This window comes from Panthera onca, chromosome B1 (assembly GCF_046562875.1).
Source record: "Panthera onca isolate mPanOnc1 chromosome B1, mPanOnc1 haplotype 2, whole genome shotgun sequence".
Classification (NCBI taxonomy): domain Eukaryota; kingdom Metazoa; phylum Chordata; class Mammalia; order Carnivora; family Felidae; genus Panthera; species Panthera onca.
The window spans coordinates 186755635-186783384 of NC_138342.1; the positions used below are offsets into that span (position 1 = coordinate 186755635).

The 27750-nt window shown below is 38.4% G+C and overlaps 2 pseudogenes; both read left to right on the plus strand.

Annotated features, from left to right (window-relative positions):
• Positions 1-669: 669 nt before the first annotated feature.
• On the plus strand, positions 670-1263 carry LOC132691569 (prolyl-tRNA synthetase associated domain-containing protein 1 pseudogene; annotated as a pseudogene).
• A 24481-nt stretch (positions 1264-25744) lies between these two features.
• Positions 25745-27503, plus strand: LOC132693177 (COP9 signalosome complex subunit 3-like; annotated as a pseudogene).
• Positions 27504-27750: the final 247 nt, after the last annotated feature.

The window sequence follows — 27750 nt, forward strand, 5'->3', positions numbered from 1 at the left end:
CAACAAATAGCCTTTGGATGATTGTTTTAATCAAAGCTCAGTTTTTCCAAGAAATTATTAAGCTTTGGGATTGTAATATTTGGAAAGAGCAAGAGAGAAATACAACAATCATAAAACCACAGAAGTTAAGACCTGAGAGTGATATTAGACATCATCTCTTTCCACCCCCTCAGTTGATGCACCAGGGTATGCAGAATAACTTGGTAATTTCCATCAAGCTAAGCAGTAAACTAGTAACAGACCCAAGGCCAGATCAGGACTCCAGCCCTATTCTAATGCTTTTTGCTAAGCTGGACTATGGTCTAAAGTACCTCATGAAAGGCAAAATTGATTGAAAAGATTTTAAATATGCTTGCCTTTTGAAATCGTACTTAGGCATGCCTTCGTACAAGCTGCAAAATACGTAGTTTGAGTCCTAGTGTAGCTGACACTGTTGGCTGACTATCCAGTGCCCTTTCTTCCTTTATTATTACGTCAGCATATCCACACAGAAGCGCAGACAACCCAGAGGCATGGGTATGTGCCCCGATGAAATCTAAAAGCTCTCAGTCCCCTTGGTGTTGAATCACTGTGTCGTATGGTTTTTTTGTTTGTTTTTTGTTTTTTGTTTTTTGTTTTCATTAATAAGATACAATTGTGCAGTCTCTCTCTGCTGGTCAGGACAGCAGCATGGTGGGTGCTGAGGTATGGGCCTCACTGGAGCAGCAGCCAGATGGGCACCCTGGCCATCCGCACGGAGGTCGTGGGGCACCCGGAGGTGTTTACAGTTGAAGAACAATTGAAGAAATGACGCCTCATATCCAGCATTTGAAAGGAGCACACAGTAAGAACTTATTTCTTAGAGACAAGAAGAAAAAAAGCTATTGGCTGGTGACACTTCATGTTCAAATGATCTTGCCAAGCAGTTAGGCGTTGGGAGTGGGGATCTTTGGTTTGCTGAGGAAACAGCCATGCTAGAAAAGCTAAAAGTTGGCCAAAGCTGTGCCACACCCTTGGCACTCTTCTGTGGTGATGGAGATGTGAAATTTGTTCTGGATTCTGCTTTTTTGGAAGGTAGACGCAGAAAGGCGTACTTTCATCCAATGACCAGTGCTGCAACCATGGGATTGAGCCCTGAAGACTTTCCCACATTTGTGAAGAAGATGGGATATGATCTCCTGGTGCTAAATTTTGGTAAAAAGCAACGAATCGGGCTGGTGTTTAGAATATGTTTATTTCTGAAAGCTGTTTTTCTTATTTGTAATTTCTTAAAAAAACATTAAAAGTGACAAGAGTATTTTTTTAAGAAAAGATAGAATTGAAAATCTGCTGGGAAATGACTACCTATACAAATAAAAACAACGATATCTCTGTGTGGAGAAGGTTTTTGGATCTTTATCTCTTTGCCCTTTTTGTGTCTGGAGTTCAGATGTGATACTGGAAGCATAGGAGCCATCTTGTGATCATGAGGATGAAAGCCACAACCAAGGATTAAGAACAGTGTGATAGAAGGAATCCAAGTCCTTGATATCATTCATGAGAAGCTGACCCTGTCCTGAGTCAACTCCAGACTTCTAAATAAGAACTATAAATCCTTCCTTGTCTAGTCCATTAGTTATTACATTTTCCTTTACTTTTGTATAATAACACCCCACTCCCCACCAAAAACATAATCACAAAATATGTTAACATGCAGGAGAACTGGTGACCTCGTCATTCATATTATTTGACGAGGCACTTTGGCAGTGGCTTTGCTGCAATGGAACTTTTCAGTTCATAAAAGCATACCTGTTTTATAAAATGGCCTAAATATGCTAAGCATTTATCCTAAGCCCTTTAAATATATCATCATCATCATTGTAGAGACTGTGTGAGGAATTCATTGCTATCTTCTTTATAAGGAAGAACATTTAAAGCAGTTGCTTATCACATAGTAAGTGATAAACGTCCCTGTGATATGTATGATCATGTTTTGTCCATTGGTCACACCACATAATAAGCCATGTGAAGTGCAGTTGTGTTAATTAACGTATTGTTTTAAAATTTAATATAGTTGACCAGCAATCTTGTTTTCTTCTCCAGAAATGAAACTTTAAAACTATAGTAAAAAATACAGAACCTGGGGGCGCCTGGGTGGCTCAGCCGGTTGAGCGGCGGACTTCCGCTCAGGTCACGATCTCTCGGTCTGTGAGTTCAAGCCCTGCGTCGGGCTCTGTGCTGACAGCGCAGAGCCTGGAGCCTGCTTCAGATTCTGTGTCTCCCTCTCTCTCTGGTCCTCCCCCCATTCATGCTCTGTCTCTCTCTGTCTCGAAAATAAATAAACGTTAAAAAAAAATTAAAAAAAAAAGTACAGAACCTGGATGATGCATATGTAACCTAGACAGAAAATTAAGTTGTGAAGTTCTGAAACTGTTAATTTGATAGTTTTGTGAAGAATTCATCATAGAACTGATTTCATTTTTTTCTCCGGCTGGAGCTTGGCATTACACTGGGCTGGTAATTATTGCAGGTGTAGAGGCCTCAAACGAACTCAAATGTTACATTCCACAGCCCTTCAGCATTTTGACACCAGGTTCTTTTAAACTGGAATAGCTTCTAGACTTGCTTTCCTCTTACAAAAACATCATAGGTTTAGATTCCAAAGGGTGTAAATCCCTAAATCTTTCAGGTAATTTGTGGTTTCTGATTCTTTATTCTCTAGGAATTATTTTCTTCATTGTTCCCTCAGAAAACAAAAGCGAGCATGAAAAATGATAAAGGATGCTCCTAGATAAAAGGAGTAAATATCTATGACAATCAAACAAGACAGTTGAATACTCACACCACTTGAATTGCCAGTAATTAGAGCATCTTTTTTAAAAAGGTAATTGAAAATCTGGTTTTATCAGCTCAACTGAGGAAAGTGGTATTTTGGAGTCAACTGTAAATGTACATCAAGGTAAAAAGTATCTTTCATTCTCTCATTAACACGAGACAATTGAGACAAAATATTTTTCCAGTTTGAACTTTCTGCATATTTTCCACAGTGAAATGGAGAAACTCAATCATAGCTTTCTAGATCAGATACAGATTCTTTACCCAATGTTCAGTGCTTTGGATGAGAGAGTAAAAATTCTCCAAATTTGTAGTTTTCCATGAAGACTTCTGGAAAATGTAGACTATGAACCAAATCTAATACTGATCAGACTAATTGATGATTACCTTGTGGATAATGTGCTATGAGGATCTTTACTGAGATCCTTTCTGAAAGTACTTTATACCACCTTCACTGGATTTTCATATATTCTCCATAATACAGTTTCACTTGACTGAACACATATTATGTTTTAGAGAGGCTCCATGAGCTCCAGTGCAATTGTTTTAGAGGTAATTCCTGCAAAGAGGAGAATCCCAAGTCCCTAAGAGCCCACATCACTATAGCAATCCATTCTTCTCTGTCAGGGAGATGTGAGCTGTAAGACCTCCACGGGTTCTCAGCTCAGTGGAGAGACAGTATTTATAAGCAAGAAACAAATACAAGTAAAATCGGAAACAGTCTATATCCACAAGTTAAATTGGGTGACACAAATCAGAAATACAGCCAGACATCAATGGGAAAAATAGTCATTGTAGTCACAAATCCTGGGACTGGACACCCTGCCCTTTGAGTTTATCCATTCATGCACCCAGTACTCCCTAGGTGACCACTGTGTGCTAGGCACAGTGTTAGACTCAGAATATAACACGGGACTGTGACCTCAAGGAGTCTGCAATCTAGTCGAGATGGGAGGAAACACCATGTAAATGAGCGGTTGTGGTGCAAAGGGAAAAACTCTACTCCGGAGAAATGTATAGCTCCCGAGTGTTAGAGAGGAGGGCGCTTCTAATGCAGGGACAATATGGTGAAGAAAGTGCTGAGAATAAAGATAAGTCATTCATTAATTAAAGAAATATTGCCTTTGGATAAAAGCCCAGAAGTGGGATTTCTGGATCATATGTTAGTTCTATTTTTAATTTTTTGAAGAAACTCCATACCGTTTTGTATAATAGCGGCACCAGTTTACGTTTGTACCAATAATGCACGAGGGTTCCCTCTTCTCCACATCCACTTGTTATTCCTTGTCATTTTCGATGACAGCCATTCTGACAAGGGTGAGGTGATACCTCATTGTGGTTTTGATTTATATTTCCCTAATGATAAAGTGACATCCAGCACCTTTTCCTGTACCTGTTGACCATTTGTGTATCTTCTTTGGAAAAATGTGTATTCAAGTATTCTGCTCATTGTTTAGTCAGATTTTATTTTATTTTATTTTGTTTTATTTTATTTGCTATTGAGCTGTATAAGGAAATGCAAATAGGATCTCAAAGAGATATCTGCACTTCCGTTGCAGCATTATTAACCAAGATAGGGAAACAACCTAAGTGTCCACTGGATGAGTAGATAAAGAAGGTATGGAATGCATACACGATAGAATATCGTTCAGCCGTGAGAAAGAAGGAGATGCCGCCATCTGAGAAAAACATGGATGAACTTTGAGGGCATTATGCCAAGTGAAATATCAGAGAGAAAGACAAATACCGTACAATAGCACTGATACGTAGAATCCAAAAAAGCCGGGGAGTAGTATAATGGTTACCAGGGACTATGGAGGGGATAAGTGGGAGATGCAGGTCAACGAGTACAAACTTCCAATAAGATGAATACATTCTGGGCACCTCGTGTCCAGCATGGTGCTTATAGTTAATAACACTGTATTAAATACTTGAAACTTGCTAAGAGAGTCAAGTCTTAAATGTCCTCACTACAAACATAAGGTAGTTACATGATGTGGCGCTGTTAGCTAATACTATGGTGGTAATTTTATAAAATATCAAGTCAACACATTATACATCTTAAAATTACACCGTGTTTTATGTCAATTACATCTCAATAAAGCTGGAAAAATATATTTAGTGAGCATCTACTCTGGGTGAATTCTTACATAGTTTTAATGAAATATGCTAAATGCTAGAACAGAGATAAAGTACTTTGTGAATTTTTTTTTTAAAAAGGAAAATTCACTAAGGGTTTAGGAAAGAGGATTTCAAGTGAAGACTCCATTAAGGAGAAAACTACCGAGCTGAATGCATTTTTTGATAGAGAAATTAAAGAAGGTCATCAGAATAACAAGCACAGCAATGTAAAAGAGCATCAGCGTGGGGAGCAGAGGAACTCCACTGTGTCAAGACCAAAGGAAGCAGGAAGGAAGGAGGAGAAAGGGAGAGGAAGTAGATGGAGCTGGAAAGTTAAATTGGGGTCAGATAATTGAGGTGCTGTAGGCCAGCTTACGGAAGTGCTAAAAGTCAACCTGGAGGAGGTTGATGTGAAATCCATGAAAATGAAGGATGCCTTCAAGGAAGAAAGAATACATTAAAAATAGAGGAGCTGAGAGTAGAGAAAGACTAATCCACTTCCTTCCATAAATTTACTTAGGGAGACTAGAAAGAATTGCCCACATTAAGTGCTAATTTTACTAGTCTTCACCTATGACACAAAGATTATTGATGCACCATTAGCGGGCCCCGGCATTAGTCGTTTTCCCAGCAGTGGGGATGAATTTGCACTAAATGTCAAGACTGCCTTGTTATCACCTTTTCAAGAAGGCTGGGAGTTATTAACAGTTGTAGGCCAGGGCTCAGACACAGACAAAATTCGGAAGGGGGCAAAATTGTTTTTTAGCTCCCACCAAATTTGTAAATAAGGAGAGAGAGAGAGAGAGAGACAAGAGACAGAGAGAAAGAAGAGAAAGGGCACAGAGCAATATTCCTTTGGATTACAAATCTGTATATATTTCAAGGAAAATATAACCTGTTTCTAATTGAAGTAATTATAACCCAACAACACTTTGATTTGGCAAGAAATACTGGAACCCTGACTAATTCCTTACAACTTCTTTTGTAAACCTCCTTAAATCTTTCTTGTTTGCAATAAGAATTCATAGCTTGCCAGCTGGGAATCTTAAAGAGATTTGAGTTTTGTTCTTGGCATTGGGATGGCAAACTACATTCTACCACTCCTAATTGTAAGAGAGACAAGATTCTTGTCAGAACATTCTGAATATAAGGCAATTATGCAGGAACAGTAATTTCTGAGAACACAAATGCACAACTGTGAGCCAGTTTCATTCTTCTGAGATGTGCGTCAGAGGGAAACACGGAACATGGAAAGAGTTTGCTAAACTAACAATGAGCAAAACCCTGTAAAACAGCTACTTTGATTCTTTTAGACTGGCTGGCTGCCTAGGAGGTGACCTTGGGCAATTTCAGAAGCAAAGAAATAGAGATTTGAGCCAGAAGGTGGTGAAGAGAGAGGGCAAGTAGTAATGTATTTCTCAGGAGAAATAGTGAACACTCCTCAGTGACCAGGAACCGGTCGCATAATATTCATGTGTAATTTTAATATGCGGGAGTGGAACTATTGGTCATCAAAATATATGTGACATTTCAATTTAATATTTATTTTCCATTGATGATTTTGCAATATAATGTTATTTTCACCCACATTAATGAATGTTGACAATCTATCAGTTCTAAGAATGAGAATAAAAACATTTTGGCGTGTATTCATCTTTAAATGAATTTATTAAAAAGCTCTTGATATTCTCTAGATATTCATGTCAGGGACAACTGATTTTAATTTGTCTTTTTGAAGTCCTCTCAGAACATTCATTAGGAAAGACAGGGCTGCAGGAATTCATACATCAAGGATTTTATGCATGACAAGTTTCTTGAAAAAGACTTAAGTACTGCATGATTCTTGACAACATTTACCACCAGATGATTGCAATTTGCTTACATTAAAAAAAAAAGATATACATTTGATTCAAATTTAAAACAATGTTGAAATCTTCAACTTGCTGAGACATTAAGTAAGAAATGTAGCCTATAGGAAAAGGAAAAAAAAATCACTTTAAAATGCAATGTTTAGCATTTCGGGGAGAAAAAGTGTATTCAGTTTAATATAAATAAAAATATCTATGCTGTGTAGACAGTGCTGATTATTTCCATTATTTGGTCAATAGCAGAAAGAGAATCATGATGAGAAATGGATGGGAGAGTTGCAGATTCCAGAAAATTTATAGTTCTATTGCATCTTTAGCAGATGAACTTTAAATGAGAGGTTGTGTTGCTTACTAGGAAGTTTTTAAAAATAGATTCATTATAAATAGTGCTACAGCAGGCAGGCTCCACACTGCGGCTGGTGCCTCTTCCCATCCCACTGCTAGGACCCTAACTAAGGCTGTTGTTATTTATTAAGGGGGTACTGCAAATTCCCCTGTTTTGCTTCAAGCACAAAACAATTCTGGATTTCCCACCCTCACTTGCCCACTTCCCATTTGTTATGGGGTGAGTTGTGTCTCCACCCCCAAAAGATGCTGAAGTTCTAAGCCCATACCTGTGAATGTGACCTTATTTGGAAACGAGGTGGTTAAGGCTGATCAAGTTAAAATGAGGCCATTAGGGTGAGCCCTAATTATATATGATGTTGTCCTTCTAAAAGGGGACATTTGGACATAGAAACGGAGATAGGCCCACAGAGAGAATGGTACCTGAAGAGACTGGAATGTAATTCCAGACCCAAGGAACTATAAGCAACCAAGAGAAAGGCCTGAAACAGTTCTTCCACTAGTACCTTCAGAGGGAGTATCCTGGTTTCAACTTGTAGCCTCCACAACTATGACAGTACATTTCTGTTGTTAAAGCTGCTTGGTCTGTGGTGCTTTTCTATGGAAGTTCTAGCAAACCAACATAATACCCCATTCATTCTATTCCATGGCCAGCATGTACTTTTAAAACTCTACGCGATTTCACCACTTCTCGGTGATGATGTGGCTTCATTACCGCCTGCGCCTAGAGAGTGTCAGACACGGATTAGGTACTTAGAATTATTTGTTGAAAAACATGATAAATGGCCAAATTAATTACCTACCAAGTTAAGAAAAATTACCTCATTCAAAACATTAAGAAAGTGTACCATCTGTCTTCAACCTGCTTTTTCAATCTTTTGAAAACATGAAAAAATGTCTCGAACATTACAATCCAACTTGGCTCTTAGCCCCACTTTCAAAACACTGAGTTTATGCGCTTCACCAGAATATTTTCATGCTCTGTGTATCAGGATCTGTGATGTTCATTTTGCACTGATATTTCATCCTCTGCTAGCTTCTCCTTCAAATTTTAACTGGTTACAACCTATATATTCTTTAAGGTCCATTCCCCCACCTCCTTCGTGAACCCCAGTATTATTCCCCAATTCAATGTTTTATCTACTCTCTCTGAATCCTCAAGCACTTTTGTGACTTATTTTAGGCCATTCAAATTGTTCCTTGGGATGTGGATATCTGGTAACTACGTTTATGTCTATAATTAAATGATAAATTATTTGGGGACTGGGACTGCATTTAATCAGAAGAACACTTCACATGATATGAGTGAAAGTAATACACAGAGTGGATGCTCAACACATATTTTGAGTTCAATTATAAAATTAATGGGCCATATTTAAATGTGATTCTAGGACGGTCTTTGCTGATTTTGCAGGAAAGAGGGAGAAGTGACAACAGAAGCAGAAATTACAGTGATGTGAGCCGAAGAATGAGGCAGCCCCTGCAAACCCAGGAGGCAAGGAGAGGGATTCTTCCCTGAAGACTCCAGGACCCAGCCCTGCCCTCACCTTGATGGTAGTCCTGTAAAACTCATTTCAGAATTACAGTCTCCAAAACTATTGCTGTATTAATTTGTGTTGTTTTAAGCCACTAGTTTTGTGGCCATTTGCTAACAGCAGCCATAGGAAGTTAATACAGAACTGAAAGTCTTACTACTGGGCACACCAGGATTTCCCTGAGAAATACTATAGAGAAAAGGGTCTTGTAATCAAATATACTGGCCACTGTGACATCTCCCTCTTGGAGATTCAAAACAGCATCTTAGGCTCTGAGGAGACATAAAATAAAGAATCTGTTTAACTCAGCATTTATTAGAAGTGTCTGGCCATATAACCACCCCCCGCCCCCCCCCCCCCCCACACACGCACACAAACACATACAGACCACACATCACCTATTAACATCCCACAAGAACACATTTGGGAAATGCTGATGGAGCTAATTAGATCATCAGGCAAGTGTTACTCACCACTGCAGTACCACAGAGGTATTTCCTTAGCTATACTCAAATATTACCATCTGACATAGCAACTTCTAGTTCCCAAAGTTAAGCTCATCTAGATTCATGCCACATTCATTGTGAACATCCTTACTAAAAAGTAATAAAGAGCATGTAATGTCCTAAATAATAAAACTGTTTTGACATTCAAAACGTCAGTGCTTTAGATATTTAGGAATTTTAAAGTAGTCAGAATCATTTAAAGTGTTTATTTATTTTGAGTGAGAGAGAGCAAGCGTGAGCAGGGGAGCATCGGGGGTGGGGTGGGGAGAGGGAATCCCAAGCAGGCTTCATGCTGTCAGCGCAGAGCCTGATGCTGGGCTCGGTCTCACCGCCCTGGGATCGTGACCTGAACCAAAACCAAGAGTCAGATGCCTCACTGACTACACCACCCAGGCGCCCCCCTAAAGCTGAATATTCTGATTCTAAATCATCACAGACGACATCATGAAAGAATACCCTGGGTCATCCAGTGAGGTTGTTGTCCTATTTTCCTTAAACCTTGTTAACAAGATGTGTTATCTAAAACCCATGGTTCTTATACTATGATTGTTGATTAACTCGTTTACTTTAGTCAATCAATGTTTATTGATTGCCTAATAGCTGCAAGTTTTGAGGGCTGCAGCGGTGAGGGAAAACGAAAACAAAAGCAATGCCACAAACCCCTCTCCTTGCCTTCATAAATCGTACAGTCTAGGGAGTGGACAGAAAGATATTAGTCTCAGAGTTAAACAAATAAATCTATTGGGCAAGCCACAAAATAGACTGCTACTGATAATTTAATTATAGCAGCTTTCATTCAAGTACAGCTTATCTCTAGAAATCAGATCATATTCGGAATCAAAGACAAGAAGCTTTCCTGCAGAGGAAGTTTATTAGTAGACACGACCTTGCTTATTTCAAAACAAGGGAACTCCTCAGATTTTATGTCATAAAATATATCAAGTCTGCTCACATTTTTTTCAGAACTTAGGTTGTAAAACACTCACAAACATAACAAAACACACAGTGCACTTCAGAGTGACCACTAAAAAGCAGAATGCAGAACATCCAATCACCTGGGCTGACATTAGGTGGAGAGGGGAGCAAGGCCATAGCTAGGGTGCAAAATTTAAGGGGTCGCTAAAAAACCCAGTGCTCAAGATAAGTTACTATAATAGCATTAATTTTGATAAAACATCAAAACGAGTGCAAAAATACATGATGAACAAAATATAAAAATTTGAAATAAAGCTGGAATCATTATCACAGATATTTGGCTCAGCATAGCACTGGTCATTACCCTTCTTCACTCTGCTGTGCGGCTATTGTCTGTTTGTCCATCTAGACTCAGTCCTCACCCTTCTCCAGTGGTTTTGTACCTCAGGAAGCTGATCTTCAGAAGCTTCCGTCACTGGTCTCTCTTGGTCTCCTCTTTCTGATTAGGCTCAGCCAATGGGAAATTAGTGCAGTTTAGCAGAGGACACAGTGAGATTAGGATATTTATCCCCTGGTTCCTTCCCTACTGAGTGGTGATGAGGGCTATGCTCCCATACCAAAGGCCACAGCTCAGTCTCACTCCCCCCCACCGTGCAACTTACAACCCCCTTACTCTGATCTTTTGAGTCCAGGAGTGGTGATGGCTTTTTTCCATTGCCCGGATGCTTCCGCATCTGTCCTGAGTCCCCATACCCCTAGTCACACCTCTGTAAATAGATTCTTTATTAAACTCTCTGCCAGTATCTTGTTTGAATAGGCTAAATATTCCCTGCTGGGACCCAACAGCCTTGCACCAAGCCAGGTCATGTATATGCAATGCCAAAATATAAACCATGACTAAGCAGTATCTTTACAGTCTATGATTAAGAACTTAATATGATTAGACCTTGTTCCCAAAGCAATGCCTCTTTATGATCTCTCAAGTATTGACCTGGCTACTTTGGCCTCACAGGACATGCTCAGTCCAAATCTGGCAACTTATTTGTTTATGGATAGTGAGCAATTTTCAATGTTTGTTAATACTAGGCAAAATACTTGCATAATTAATGTAATTGAGAAAGGTTTGCAAATACATTTTGAACTTAGATGATATAGAGCATTTATTTCATAATTCAGGCATTCAGTCAAAATTTCTCTTAATTATTAGACCAACTTGAACAAAAACTGTTTGGGTTTTTTAAAAACCTGATTAGGTAATTAGATTTATGATGTAATTCTAGGATGGGTTCTGGGCTGAACTGAACTCAAAGGAATGGTTCATATGACTACATCAGTTCTCATCTTGCAAACCATGTACTTTTCACATTAATACTAACAAAAACAATATTCAAAATGGCCTATTTGTCTAATAACGTAATTCTTTCTTGTGAGGATCATAAAATTTTGGTAATTTAATTTTTTCGTTGTCAGTTATGTGGTAATAATTTGGACATTATTACACTATTTTCTTGTTTCCTAATATTAGTGACTGCTTCAACTTTTAATTTTTAAGTATGCATTTATAATTGCAATCTTTTATTATAAAGAAATAGGTTATTTTATCTTATAATAGACTATTACTATGAAAATAATAGAAGGCAGAGATTTATAAATATTAATTTTCATAAAAATATAAGAGCAAATTGAAATAATAACCTATGCTTGTTCTTTATGATAAATGGTAATTAATATATACTTGCTTGTTTTAAGGCAGGACATATGGTAACAATAGCATAATGTCTACTTTTAATAGGCTACTGTATTTTATGAATTAATATAAAGTTCTTTGAGATCCTCAGAAGAACACTGCTGTATAATTGGAAATTAGTAGAAAATCTATAATGCCCTGATTGTAAAATATATGATATTCTATTTATTGATATCCAACCACATTTCCCTCCTTTCCCTCCCTTCTCATGTAATATAAGCCATAATGCATTTGTGTTTACATGGGGGATAAGGGACACGTAACTTACTCACTGAAATCTTTCTTACATTCTTCAGCTCTTTTTTTTTTAAGTTTATTTATTTAAGGGGCACTTGGGTGGCTCAGTTGGTTAAGCGTTTGACTTTGGCTCAGGTCATGATCTCATGGTTTGGGAGTTTGAACCCCACATTGGGCTCTGTGCTGACAGCTCAGAGCGTGGAGCCTGCTTGGGATTCTTTGTCTCACTCTCTCTCTGCCCCTCCCCTGCTCATGCTCTCTCTCTCTCTCTCTCTCTCTCTCTCCCTCTCCCAAAAATAAACATTAAATTTTGTAAATTAAAAAATAAAAGTTTATTTATTTGAGAGAGAGCGTGAGCAGGGGAGGAGCAGAGAGACAAGGAGACAGAGAATCCCAAGCAGGCTCTGCACCTTTAGCACAGAGCCAGACGTGGGGTTCGATCCAACAAAGTGTGAGATCATTACCTGAGACGAATGCTTAACTGACTGAGCCACCCAGGCATCCCAGTTCTTCAGCTCTTCAACCTACTGAAGTTTCAGATCTTCATAAAAGGCACTAATGTTGACATCGCTTTCTATGTATTTTACAAGTATCCTCTATAAAATCAGATGTTCTGGGTCTTGTAATTTGGTCAAAATTTTATTTACTCACATTATTTATCATTGCTAGAATTTTACAAGGCTATAATATAAATCTGAATATTGAGCCTTCAGAAGTATTCCAACAACTCAAATTCTACAAATTCTTCCCAAATAAAACACGTCAGGGGGGCACAGGCGAAAATGGAGCAAATTAGATTTTTCCTGTTAAGATAGATCAGTCAGGATGCAATGAAATCAATCTAATTCGGGCAGCCACAGAAGCATTATACTAAACCCAAACAGTTCGTGTGTGTGTGTGTGTGTGTGTGTGTGTGTGTGTGTTCCTGAGCTTTTCATTTGAAACAGCAAAGTTTAATTAAATGTGGATTGAGACTCCCAACCACGAAATCAGCCCTGTTCGATGATAGATGTAAGTAGCTTTGTAGCTCAAGACTACACGCTTAATCCAACTATGTTTTTCAGTTGCCAAGAATTAAATAAATAAATCCCTGCACTTAACATTTACTTGATGCCTTGCTTTTTAAGGATTGAAATGGCAAGTCAGATGAAGGAAAACATAGCTAAATATGTCATGGTTGAGAGCGCTCCATCTATTCTGGGGCCCCTCTCCTACCCCTCCCTGAGAGATTAACCGACACAACGTGTACACGCTCATACTCACCAGTATCAGTGTAATAGAGTCTCTCAGGGCTATCACTTCACTGCCCAGATATTTTAAATGTAAATTAGAACACCTACTGAAATAGATTGAGAAGAAAATTCATAAGATCAATTTCACAGGCCAAAGGAGAGCAAACTAATAATATGGATATTCAAACAATAGAGTACATAAAATAGCAAGGATATCAGGCAATTTGCCCCAAAATTACATATTCCGGGTGACCTAAATCTACTTGCATATGCCACTGTGCTACTGTTGTAGTGTTTTGTTTTTTCCTCCAGCGGTTTTAGGGCTCTGGTAAAATTCGACCTGCACAGTTTACAAAAAGGCTTCTACTGGCTGCCTTCATTTAAAGATTGCATTAGCATAACAAGTGTAATAGTAATCACCTCAACATCATGCTCTTATTGCAACCATTATCAAACTCTGTGGATCAGAGTGTCTGTGCTCCAAGGCAGGCGTTCCCAGCATGCCTCTGGAGGGAACGCAAGTTGCATAATGAGAATGGCCAAGGTACAAGTTCCCCGTTTTGTTTTGTTTTTGTTTTTTATCCCCTCTGATCATTTGGTTTTTATCTCCTTTGTTATTCCCAGTAGCATCCATTTTTAAAAGTACATACAAGGCATGGATTTTAGTGGCTCTATGCATACACTGCAGAGTTACATGCATCTGGGTTTGAATCCTGATTGTGCCATTTACCTGTCTCGCGTTTGGGCAAGTGACTTAACACCAGTAAACTTTTCTCATCTGTAAAGGAAAATGGTACCCAACCCATGGGGCTGTTGCAAGGGTTAAATAGCATCATATTTATGGATAGCCTAGCAAACTGCCTAGTGCTATAGAAGGAAGCTGTTTCATAAGTAGCTTCAAAGTACGTTTTTCTTTCTGCATCTCTCCTTTGCTTCCAGTCCACCCAACACACTATTCATCTCTCTCCTGCTTTCTCTGTCTGCATCTTGCCATGCATAGTCCAAAGGTGTGTGCACCAAAACTCTACATCTACTCAGTCTTCCTTTCCAGTATCTGCTCCTATCAGTGCCAACCACAAACTCTACGACCCAGACCCATTGAACTTCTTCCGGTCCCCATCACTGAGGGTCTCTCCTTGATCCATACCTTGTATGTGCTCTCTCCCCACTGTGCGAACAAACCCCGGGTCACTTTTTAGAACTATACTCGTGTGTCACCTCCTCATCTCCACACTTGCTTCCTTCTTTCTCTATATCCCCTCTGACCCCAACAGCACTCATCTCCTTGCATTGTAATTAATTGTCTGTGTATTTTTTTTCTTTCACTAGATGACACTGACCGGAGATCAACCACAAGTATCTCTGGATTTTTGTTCATTTCATTTTCCTTTGCTTGTCCTAATATGCTGTCAGTCGTACCACAGGAGTTCAGTACAGGTTTGTTGCATAGAGGCCGGGGCATCTGTGAAACAGAAATAGGCAACAGCTGGATTATTCAATGAAACTCAAAGTTGTGTAGCGTGGGAACTGTCGTTAATAATACCGTATTGTAGTTCTGAAAGTTGCTAAGAGAGTAGATCTTAAAAATTCTCATCACAAGAAAAATTGTAACGATGTGTGGTAATGAAAGTTAACTAGACTTATCATGATGATCATTTTGCAGTATGTACATATATTGATCAGTATGGTGTACACCTGAAACTAATATAATGTTACATGTCAATTACATCTTGATAGAAACTAAAAACAAAACAAAAACCTTGTTTTCCAACCCTCCCCCTAAAAAAATCACCCTATGTTCACACAGCATGCATGAGTAAGATAGTCCTTATCCTCTAGATACTGAGTATCTTTGAGGAGAGATGAATATGCAAACAGAGAATTGCAATATGACATGCAGTAGAAGGGACTGTGGCCATTCAGAGCAGGATCGCTTACTTAAATATGAAAAAGTTAAAAAAAGCATTCTGATGGGCACCTGGGTGGCTCAGTTGGTTAAGCATCTGACTTTAGCTCAGGTCACGATCTCACTGTTCATGAGTTCAAGCCCCACATGGGACTCTGTGCTGACAGCTCAGAGCCTGCAACCTGATTCTAATTCTGTATGTCCCACTCTCTCTGCCCCGTCCCCTGCTTACACTCTCTCTCTCAAAAATAAATATTAAAAAAAAGAATTAAAAAAAACATTCTGAAAGTCAAAACCTATGCATCTAAAGGACATCTCTAAAGCATTATCATCACTGTTTACTGTTACCATTTATTTTCAAATTTGGCAAGTACAGCAAATTCCAAACATGTGACCAATGTAAATGTCTATGAACTTAATATTCTTGTTAATATAAACAACTATATGGAGAGATTATTACTCCTGTGTAATAATTTCATATAATTCATATTAACATATTCTTAGCAGTAAAATTAAATTATTTCATAATTGCATCTCTGATGATTCAGAAGCCACATTAAAATGCCTCAGTGACTCAAGGTCAGTGTGAAATTAAGTCCTAATACATGAAGCAAATGGTTATTTGAACATTGTTTGAAATATCTTCAAGTAAGTATTTGTTGAAACATTTCAAAATTTGCCACTCGATATGTAGGACTACGTAGTTGATACTCTAAAGGCCATTTGTTGTCATAAATAACATAACAATGTACGCTTATCCCCACCCTTTGTTCCTCTTCTCCAAATTTAAGAATCCAACTCTATAGGACTAGATGTGTAGATATGAGGAATTTATGAAAAATTAGAGAAGATGGCTATTTTGTTAACGTTTGTCAAATTCTTTTAAAATTTTTATTTAATTGGCACAGAATTAGTGACTGAAAGATTTTAAAGTAAGCACAAGGGTGGTGAGTCAGCTGGAAGAAACATCCATTAAGAATTATACTTCAGTGTTTGGTAATGTAACTCTTGCTGGGTTAGTAACTCTGTGAGAACACTTTCACATTGAAATGTTCATTTTCAGAGAAGAAAATTCCTAACCATTCAACTTAGCTTTTTTTCTTTTTACCTAATCCATTCAACAAATTTTAACAAATTGTCTTATCTCGGGGCTTATATTTTGTCCTAAAATTTTTGGAGCAGATAATACAGAAACTCCTAGTCTATAACCCCATTACCAATATCTGTAAGAATATTTAGAGTCAACAAGTCATGAAACATAAAGCTGAAAAGCAGCAGTAATTGATTTTGTAGTTTTTTTTTAATGTGTTTATTTTATTTAATTAGAAAGAGAGAGGGGAGGGAGAGAATCCCAAGCAGGTTCCCCGCTGTTAGCACAGAGCCCGATGTGGGACTTGAACTCCCGAACTGTGAGATTATGACCTGAGCCAAAATGAAGAATCAGATAGTTAACCGACTGAGCCACCCAGGCACCCCACCTTTTATAGTTTTTGATGTACGGATTATGGATTATATATATTTTTTTCATTTTTGGATACATGTATTAACCATAAGTACTATGGATAAATTATTCTTAAAAGTGAGAGTGAGGTATATGAAAAATAAACTAAGGAAAATTACAGATCACTATAAAAATTAATATCCTACTTGCTTCTGTTAACCTGCCTTGTACAGGACTGGCATTACTACGCCTTCCTGCTGTACAGAGAATTCAGACATCCTCACCAGCTTGCTTCACAATTCATCAGGAATAGGGACTATACATATGATTACATGGCAAATGAAAACATTTAGCGTCACAGAAAATAGATTTCTTTCACTGCATTAATGTCAGCCCTTCCACAAACAATAGCAACCCAAGCAAACATGAACACAAACATGCGGAGCGCCCAGGCCTCTGCTGCTTTGTTTCTGGGACTCGGGGCCGACCTGAGCATCTGCAGGGCTTCGATTACAGCTGAAGCTTCCAGAAGCAGCTATGGACGGAAATAAGTCTTTATTCCGAGTGAATGCAAAAAGGACTCTTCTAAAAACATTCATTTTATAGTGCACAGTAGCATGGCGAAAATAGCAGCACTCTTAATTCCCCCATTCTGATAAAAATGAGGACAATAATTGGACAATACACAGGAACAAGCTTGGGTTCTATCTTATTAATCTGCTTCGTGATAAGAAAGATGAAGAAAAAGGAGCTCTCCTTTTACTCCATGTTTTGTTTTGCTTTTATCCAATAAGATAAAAATAATTTAAGTTTTGTAAGTTTTCTTGTATAGGCAATGTAGTCCTGTGGCTTAAAAATCAAAATGACGTGTAAAGAAGATGATTGGAAATAACCATGATTTTGAGTTTCTTTTGTATCCTTCAGTATTTCTTTATATATACAGGTACGAAGATATGTTATTTCTCCATTTCTTAGTAAAAAATTGCATACTACAAAGATTGTTCTTTACCTTTCTCTTTTTTGCTTATAATGTATCCTGAAGGCTTCTTCCACAGCAATGTAGAAGCAGTTTGCATTCTTTTTATACAGAAGCGTGGTATTCCATTGTGTAGATATGCAACTGTTTATGCAGTAATTACTTTTGAGGTTAGGAAAATGCAAGCTGAAAGTTTCATGCCCTTTTTTTTTTTTTTAAAGATACAAGCTTTTAAATGAGATAAGAATATTTTAGGCCAAAGAAGAAAAAGAGTTTAAATCTAGTGTTCTCAGGTCTTCGATGGATGTTACAGCCATAAGTCAAGAGATGATAGTTTCATGCTCATATTGCAAAATATTATTGGTTCTGAACATACAAGGTAAGTACACACTATATATAACTATATATGGTTTATGTATCAGTATGACAGCTGCTATCTCTGAATATAAAGATAATTTTAAAAACTGGCCACAAAAGCATTTATTTAAAGGTTCTTTGAGATTACACTTGCCTCATAATATTCTATTATTGTCAATGACTTGTTATGTATGTTAATAGTTGTTTCTTCCTTTTAAGTAAGTAAACTCCTTCCCTTGTATTCCCTGTCTTTTGTAAAAATAGGACAGAGCTAAGGATGTTGGGGCTTTACAAATGAGTTTAGTCTGTTGTAGCAATACTTGTTCTTAGTGTTTTTAAAGCTATAATGTTATTTTCATGACATTCTTTTGCATTATCTGAACCACTAGTTCTCTCTGTTGAATAAGTAAATTAAAACCAATGATACCCATGTAATTCTCAAAGTGACTTGATGATATTCATCCATAGGCAGAGAAATTCAAGTCAGAAAAGGACCTTCTGGAATCTCTTATCATTTTACAGATAATTCAGTCGAGTGCAGAGAAGTTGAGCGAAGTTGTCCATGATTGTACAGATGAGCCAGGATTTGATTTCAGGAAAGTTGATTCTGACTGATCTTGGTCCTACGAGACGCTGCTTTATCAATTAACAAGCCTGGTGTATGCAACGTACAATGTACAGAAAGAGATGAAGAAAAGAATCAGATCTCCTTTTGTAAGGATATCAAATATAAACTGAAAGTGTCAAAGTTAGCAGAAAGTTAACTTTAATGATAAATGACTTTTACATTTTCAAGGCATTTTGTTTAAAAAATTTTTTAATGTTTATTTATATTTGAGAGAGAGACAGAGCACGAGCAGGGGAAGGGGCAGAGAGAGACAGACAGAATCTGAAGCAGGCTCCAGGCTCTGAGCTGTCAGCACAGAGCCTAATGCAGGGCTTAAACCCATGAATGGTGAGATCATGACCTGAGCCAAAGTCGGAGACCCAACCGACTGAGCCACCCAGGGGCACCTTTCAAAGCATCTTAAAAGTAAATTATCAAGTTCGTAGCAATTGTTGTTATAACTTCGGTGTAATGTTTGGCACGTTCCTAGGACAAGGTCGAGTCTGTGTGTTTTCTGGGTGGTTTCAGAGCGGGTAAAGCCATAGAAGGAGCTAGGCAGCCAAGTCAGGTATCTTTAGCCTTTGGATCTGGTAACTGAAAAGCTACTTGTTGTTGTCCCAGAGGAAGTCATTTCTGGAGGAAGAAGGCTTAATGGATTCAGATGGGTAAAGTTATTCAATTAATAATTATTGGTCACTGGGCCACCTGTGTGGCTCAGTTGGTTAAGTGTCCTCCTTCAGCTCAGGTCATGGTCTCACAGGTATGTGGGTACGAGCCCTGCATCGGGCTCTGTGCTGACAGCTCAGAGCCTGGAACCTGCTTCCAATTCTGTGTCTCCCTCTCTTTCTGTCCCTTCCCTGCTCGTGCTCTGTCTCTCTGTCTCAAAAATAAATAAACATAAAAAAATTTTTAATAAAAAAATGATAATTACTGACCACCTACTACATGCTGTGGACTATTCTAGATTCTGAGGATATAGTGGTCCTATCTTCCTGGGGAGAAGGCATACTTTTATAGTATCGTAGAAAGTGATAGGTGCTATAAGAAGGATGACAAAGAGTGAATGGGGTTATAATTTAAAGCAGGTAGTTGGGAAAGGTGTTGCCGGTTGAACTATGTCTTGTCCCAAAACCGTGCACTAAAGTCCTAACCCCCACACCTCAAATGTGGCTTCGTTTGGATATAGAGTCCTTACACAGGTAACCAAGTTAGAATGAGGTTATTAGGGTGGGACCTAAGCTAATATGATTTACAAAAAGGGGAAATTTGGACACAGAGATACACACAGAGGGAAGATGATGTGAATATACAGGGAAATGTCATTTGAACGTGAAGATGGCCATCTCTAGGCCAAGGAGAGGGGCCTGGAACATAGTCTTCCCTCACAGCCCTCAAAGGAAACAACCCTGGTGACGCCTTGATATGGAACTTGTGGCCTCCACAACAGTGGGACAATAAATTCCTGCTGTTCAAGCCATACGTTTCGTGATACTTTGTTAAGGCAGCTGTAGTGAACTAATGGAGAAAGTCTCACCGGAAGGCAGTGTGTGAGTGAGGACTTGAAAGTGATGAGAAGGGTGGCTGAAGCTTTTGAGGGAACCGTGTTCCAGGCAGAGAGCAAAGAACTCAGGCCAGAAGCCGCCAGGTCTGTTGGCAGAACATCAGGAGGCTGTGTGGCTGGACCGAACGAGGAAGCCGAAGGAGAGCAGGAGCGGGTGAGGTCAGGAGACGGAGGGCTCGGGGAGGTGCCTTATAAGCCATTGTCAGGACTTAGCTTTTACTACGAGCGAGATAAGAAGCTACTGGGGGTTTCTGAGCAGAGGAGAGATAGGATTTTTACTTCACAAGATCATTTTGCTACAGTGTTGAGCCCAAAACCTGTGAGTGCTGGGGCAGGTGGAAGCAGGGCCGCCCTCTAGCCGGCGTTTGCCATCCTCTAAGCAAAGGTGGTGGACACTTGCCCTGGGTTAGCAAACTCGAGCAACGGCTACATTGCGGAAGTCTTCTGAAGGTAGAACAGGTAGAGTGGTCTGATGGCCCGGATGAGTGAGAGAAAGAAAGGAGATGAGAACAACTTGAGTTGTCATTGGTGACACTGACGACAGTGGCGGGGCAAAGGGACCGGAGCGAATTTAACGAGAGAATAGGAAAAGGATGTGATGCAACAAATACAAACATTTTCAAAGAATTTTGCTATGAAGAGGAGCAAGGAAGTGGGAAGACTGGAACAGGGGTGAATGGGGCTAAGAAATATTTTGGGGACAGAATAAAAACTTGCTTGCGTAGTGATGGGAATGACCCAATAAAGAGGGAAATTGCTGGGGTTGGTGCTCTGGTAAAGTACAGAGGGAAGAACTGAGGGAGTGATGACCTTGAGCACAAGGAAAATGCTGATCACTGGGAAGGGCTGGAGGAGGAGCAGTGTCTGCAGGGGGGACATAATTCTCCAACCAGAGAGCAAATGAACTTTACTTCCAGCTCCATTTAGAAAAGTCTCAAGAAAGAATTTTAAATTGGCCTCGCTTGGGTCACAGGTCCACCCTTGGCCAGTGGTGTCCCGGAGGGTAAGATACTGACATTGGCAATATTTACCAGGACTACGTTTCTTTTGAAAAACTTAAACGTTGAAACCATTAAAAAAGAAAAGAAAAAAAAAAAAGGGTCAAATTAAAGCAGGCCAAAGTAACAGAACAGGCAATAGCTTATTTATTCATTCATTCATTCATTCATTCATTCATTCATTCATTGTGAGAGACTGAAGGAAGGGGCATAGAGAGACGAAGAGAGAGAGAATATGCATGGGGCCTTGAACTCATGAACTGTGAGATCATGACCTGAGCAGAAATCAAGAATCAGATGCTTAACTGACTGAGCCACCCAGGCACACAAAAGAGCATCTTTTTTAAGAAAATATTGAAAATAATATAGCTTGTAGTACTGTAACAATAATGTAAAAATAGTGTGTATATAAAACTGGTAACAATGCATCATTATGTTGCTTGGGAGTTTGGGGACAGGAAAGAGAGAAAGAAGCGAGCCAACATACCAAGAACAGTAAACACCCTGAATATAAAATTCATAAATCCTAAGTGTTCCTTGAATTTCTTTTTTTTTATTCTTTTCTCATTGACACACTGCTATACTCTCTTACTTTTAAATTGGTAGAGTTCATCACTGGAGACATACTCTGAAAGGTGGCTCCTTTTAGATTATGGAAGCAGTAGGTTCAGAGGAAGGATTTTTATAAAATAGGCAGTTGTAGCTTGTTTCAAATATGTATCACTTAAGTGAAGCAGAGAGTTGAATAGAATTGCTCAGTAGATATTCTGGGGGAAAAAAATGGTCAGGCTAGGTTATTATCGATCTTCTCCAAAGAACTGGGGTTCTAATTCCAATGCATAATTATTCAACTTCCCAGTTCACTTGAATATATATACACACAGCTTTAGTGATCAGCTTCTAGATAAGAGAGGGACAAATTGGAAGAGATAGAAAATCAAAGTGGATGTCTATTAATGCAATTCACAATTCAAACACCTAGAGTAAAACTAGATAGATGGAGGTGGGAAAGAAGAAAAGTTAACAAAAGATTCCAGCTCCTTGACCTAGAACAGAAATCTCAGTATTCATCAAATGCAAGGAGTTATATTACAGGAATCCCTGGACATATTTTTAATTGCCTTTTCAGCATAAGCCTTAAATTTGAGTCTAACCTTGATTCTAGTTTAACTAACTGGTTAACTTGGAGAAAACCACCCACCATCTTTGAGCCTTATTGAATAAATTTCAAAAATTGTAAACTGATGTGAAACATTAATCACTACTTATAATGAATGATACTCTACTATATATAGTTATAGGCTATATGATATATGCATAATATGCATATATATGGTGTGCATTATATATATCCTGTATGTATTACATATATGTGATATGAGCTGGGAATATTTTATTTTACTTTATTTTTTAATGTTTTTTTTTAATTTATTTTTGAGACAGAGAGAGACAGAGTATGAGCAAGGGAGGGGCAGAAAGAGAGTGAGACCCAGAATCTGAAGCAGGCTCCAGGCTCTGAGCTGTCAACACAGAGCCCAACGCAGGGCTCGAACTCACAAACCGCGAGATCATGACCTGAGCCAAAGTCGGACGCTTTACCGACTGAGCCACCCAGGCGCCCCCATTTTATTTTATTTTATTTTATTTATTTTTTTATTTTATTTCATTTTGTTTTATTTTGACTCTGTGTATCGCTTATTAACTGCACAGCCTTCAGCATCATGCCTAGCCTCTCTAAGCTCATGTTTCTTCATTCATATCTTTGCTGAGTTGTTTTGAGGGTCACATGGAATTTTCTATAGCTTCTGCCACATGTGGGAACCTAAAACTATAAATTATTAATATAATTATTTTTATCTGTTTTCATATTCTTTTTTAAAATAATGTTTATTTATCTTGAGAAAGACAGAACTGTTGAGGGGCAGAGAGAGGGGGAGAGAAAGAATCCCCACCAGGACAGTGCAGAGATCAACTCAGCCTTGATCCCACAAACCGTAAGATCGTGACCTGAACCGAAACCAGAAGTCAGATACCTAACCATCTGAGCCACCCAGTTACCCCTTTATCTATCTTCATATTCTTTGGCTTTAATGTTATCACACATTTTGAAGATCCATAATCATCTCCACCTTCCATTTCTCATTTTTAGTTCTAAAACCAAAAGAGGAAGGATACATATGCGTTTCTACTATTGTGTATTGTTATCACTATACTTCTAGCACCGGATGCAACAGAGGTTGAGCTTATTGGAAAAAATTGTGACTCAGAAGTAGAAGTGAGTCCTATCAAGTACTTCTCAGAGACGTGTCCTATGAGAATTATTGGTTACACTTCTAGAGCAGATCACTAGGCTTGCAGGAGCATGCTCTTAGAACATCAGTGATTTTTCTAAGTAGATCAGGATCTCCTATTAATTGTGAAAGAGACCACTTTTAACTCTGCTTCCCATCACTTCTGGCAGAAAAATGTGGAAGGGCTCGGTGATCCCATTTTAGGTTCCTTTAAAACTTGAATGATGTTGGCAGAATTATGGAAATTGGATTAGTAAGCAACTGCCAAACTCATGATTATACATTTAAATAAATAATAATAGATTTAAAACAAATATAAATATTTCCATATATAATTCAAGTATCTTATTTTGATGTAATTTCAGTATAACACTGTGTGTTCATACTTGAATGTAATTTCCATTGCATTTTTGTGTAACTTCTTTAGCATCCGTATTGTTATGTAATTGACACACAATGAAATTAACCATTTGAAGTGTTCAATTCAATGGTTTTTCATGTATTCACAGACTTGTACAAGCATCACCACAATCTAAGTTTTTGGAATATTTTTATCAACTCAAAAATAAACCCCACATGCATTAACATTTGCTCTATAATCCTTCCTCCCTCACATACCTCAGCCTAATGCCCTAGGCTAATATACTTTCTGTCTTTATTGATTCACCTGTTCTGAACTTCTTTTAAAAATGGCATCGTGTAATATGTGGCCTTTTGTAACTGTCTTCTTTCACTTAACATAATGTTTTCAAGGTCCATCCATATTGTAGCATGTATTGGTACTTTATTCCTTTTTATTATCAAATAACATTTTATTATATAGGTACACCACATCTTAATTATCTATTCATTGAAGGACATGTGTGATATTTCCATTTTTTTTCCTATTTTGGATGATGCTACTATGAATATTCATGTACAATTTTTGTGTGGGTATAATTTTTCTTTCTCTTGGGTTCACACCTAGAATGGAAATGCTGAGTCAAATGGTAACTGCTTAACATCTTGAGGAACTGATAAAATATTTCCACAGTGGCTGTGCCACTGCTATATTCTTACTAGCCGTGAGTGAGAATTCTAACTTTTCCACGTTATTGTCAACACTTGTTACTGTCTATCTCTTTGATTATAACCATCATAGTGGGTACAAATTAGTGTCTCATGTGGTTTTAAGTTGCATTTTCCTAATAATTACTGATGTTGAACATGTCTTTCCGTGTTTATTGCCCATTTCTATGTTTTCTTTGGAGGGATGTCTACTCAGCTTCTTTTCTCATTTTTAAATTGAATTGTCCTTTTATTATAGAGTTGTAAGGAATATTTACATATTATAGATGTATAAAAGTCCATTATGAGATATGTGATTTTCAAATATTTTCTCTGATTCTCTGGGTTGTCTTTTAACTTTCCTATTGGCATCAATTGTAGCATAAAGGCTTTAATTTTAATGTCGTTGAATTTATCTTTTTTGCTGAAGAGCACTTTTTTGGGTGTTACATCTAAGAAACCACTGTCTAAACCAAGGCACACAAATTTACAACCATGTTTTCTTCTAAGCCATTTATACTTTTGCTCTTATGCTTATGTCTGTAACATATTTTGTGTTGATTTTTGTGAAAAATGTGAGGTGGATGGTCCATCCAAATTTATTCTTTTGCATGCAGATATTCAGTTGTCTGAGGGCCATCTGTTGAAAATTATTCTTTACCCATTGAATAGTCTTGACACCCTTGTTAGAAATCAACTGACTATAAAGGTATGGTTCTTTCTCTCTTTTTTTAATGTTTATTTATTTATTTTGAGAGAGTGCAGGGGAAGGGCATAGAGAGAGGGAGAGAGAGAATCCCAAGCAGGTTCTGCACCCTCAGCACAGAGCCTAATGCAGAGCTCAGACTCATGAACCATGAGATCATGACCTGAGCCAAAATCAAGAGTCAGACATTTAACCGACTGAGCCACCCAGGTGCCCCTGTATGGGTTACTTCTCAACTGTCAATTCTATTCAGTTGATCTATAAATTTATCGTTATGCCAGGATTTCACAGTCTGGATTACTATATCTTTGTAGTAAGATTTGAATTTGAGATTTGGTCTTATTTTTGAAGGTTATTTTGGCATCCTAGATTTCTATACAGATTTTTGAATTAACTTGTCAATTTCTGCTAAAAGTCTTGAGGCCTTCCTGTGATTCACTGTGGCCCTTCCTCCCGCAATGGTCACCTCTGCCTGCTCAGGCTGCCTCTGTCGCTTGGACTGCTCTGGAGAAAACATGGTGTCTGCCCTCAATTTGTGAACAGTGCTAGCTCTCAGCTCAAAGGCAAATAATTCAACTTTGTGAATTGATCAACAAGAATAAGGAACTTTTTGCAAGTAACTTATCATATCTGGGCACTATGTTTGGAGCTTCTGATGTATTGGAACACTTCTTGGGTGTCCTTGCTGTTTTGTTTGCAAGGTTTTCTATGCCCAGCATTCCTGGTTCCCAAATATGATTATTCCAGGTATAGCTTTTCATTAGTACTTATAATGGGGAGCATATTCAATATGCAACAAATAACTTTGCTGGGCTTTGCCATCAGTTAACAAATGCACTTGTGGAAAGCAAACAGCCCCTGGGAGGAATTGGCATCCTTAATGTAGCAATAGACAAGCTTCAGATGAATGCAAACTAACTGACTTCCATACCTGCTAATCTTTGCCAGCTTTGCTTGCAGGCAAAATGCTTTAAGTGTGCCCTTCCATATCTTGACATAGATATGATAGGTAGCTGTAAAGAGAATAGAGCTCTATTCATCTTGAGTTTTGTCTTATGGGTGTTTTATGATGCTTTGACAATTTGGAGGCCCTGTGGGCCTGGGGAGGGGTTAACTGATTCCTAGAGACAGCTAACAACTTGCCTGTGAGCATGCATTTGACATGCAAATTAATCAGTCCCTTCAGATACTCCTCTGCCTGTCTCATTGTCAGACTCCTGCCATTGGGAACATTATCCCCCCCCACCCTAAATCACCCCAGATCCAGGTATGGGACAACTACGGACCACCACTATAACCCAGAGCCTACCAAAATTATTCAAACATCCATTCCTAAACTTGCTTAGTTTGCCTGCTTTACCTTGCCTGTTTCTTCCCTCAAAAACCAGAATAAAGGCTTTGAGCCACACTTTGCCCTGGTTCCTTCTGCCCCCTGATTGACCGTAGTGCTTCCTCATGTGGTCCTGTGTGGAGTGCTGTGCCCTCTCCTCTTGGGAAGTATAAACGACAATATTTTCAATGGCAATTATCCCCTGATCTATTGGCCTCTCTATATCTGAAAATCCTAGGCACATTTTAGAACAGGAGCCTATGATGCAAAGCACTTTTTATGATACTGTTATATGGAAGAATTATCTGGGCCAGGCTGACGAGCACTTTACTTTTCTGAACAGGCTAAACCCAGGCCTGCTGTGGTGATCAGTCATATCATGTTGGAGTCATGTATAATAAGTGCATTCTAGCTTCTCTGATGCTACTTAGCAAAGTACAGTAGCTACCAAAATGTAACGTCTCAGATTATAAGTAGATTCATTAAGTCCCTTAGCAGTGTTTACCATGAGTTACCACAAATTTATTCAACCAACAATCTTTCAAGACTTTCAAACCTGGTAAATTAATTACAGTGAAATTTTTGCTTAGGATAACATCATGCGACTGGAGAAGCAAAACTTGTTATCTCTTTAAAACAATACTGAAAGGCTCGCAAAGACTTTTTAAACATTATTGTCATGAAATTTGGCAAGGTGTGCACAATTACCCGGACCTCAAGAGACAGAAAAACACATACTACACATGACAGAAGATGGTGAGATGTTTGCAAGCATGTTATGATCAGTTTTTCTAATGACTACCCCAGAATATAATATATAATCCAGCCATGCTTCATAACATTGATCCGGAAATGTTGAAATAAAGAGAGCTTGATGAGTGACCGAAAGCCATGGATCAAGAGGCTGTGGTGAATTCCCAATCTGCATAAAAGAGAATGGGATCACAAGGTGAATCAGTAAACAAACCATATAGTTGCTCTTGAAACTAACATGCATTCTGAGTTAAATAAAGGTGAAACCAACCATCGCCTTGGCCAGAGGCAAATGTTACACGGGTGGCAAGGGAGGACCAAGACTGTCTCACCTGGATATTAGAGAATTAATTTTTTTTTTTTTTTTTTTTACAAATCCTGGCGATACCTCCTAGCTGCAGTACCTTTAACTGCTTGCCCCGTTGCTGAACACAAACCTCTCTGTTTGTCTGCATATTAAAATTTACAAGGTTTTGGT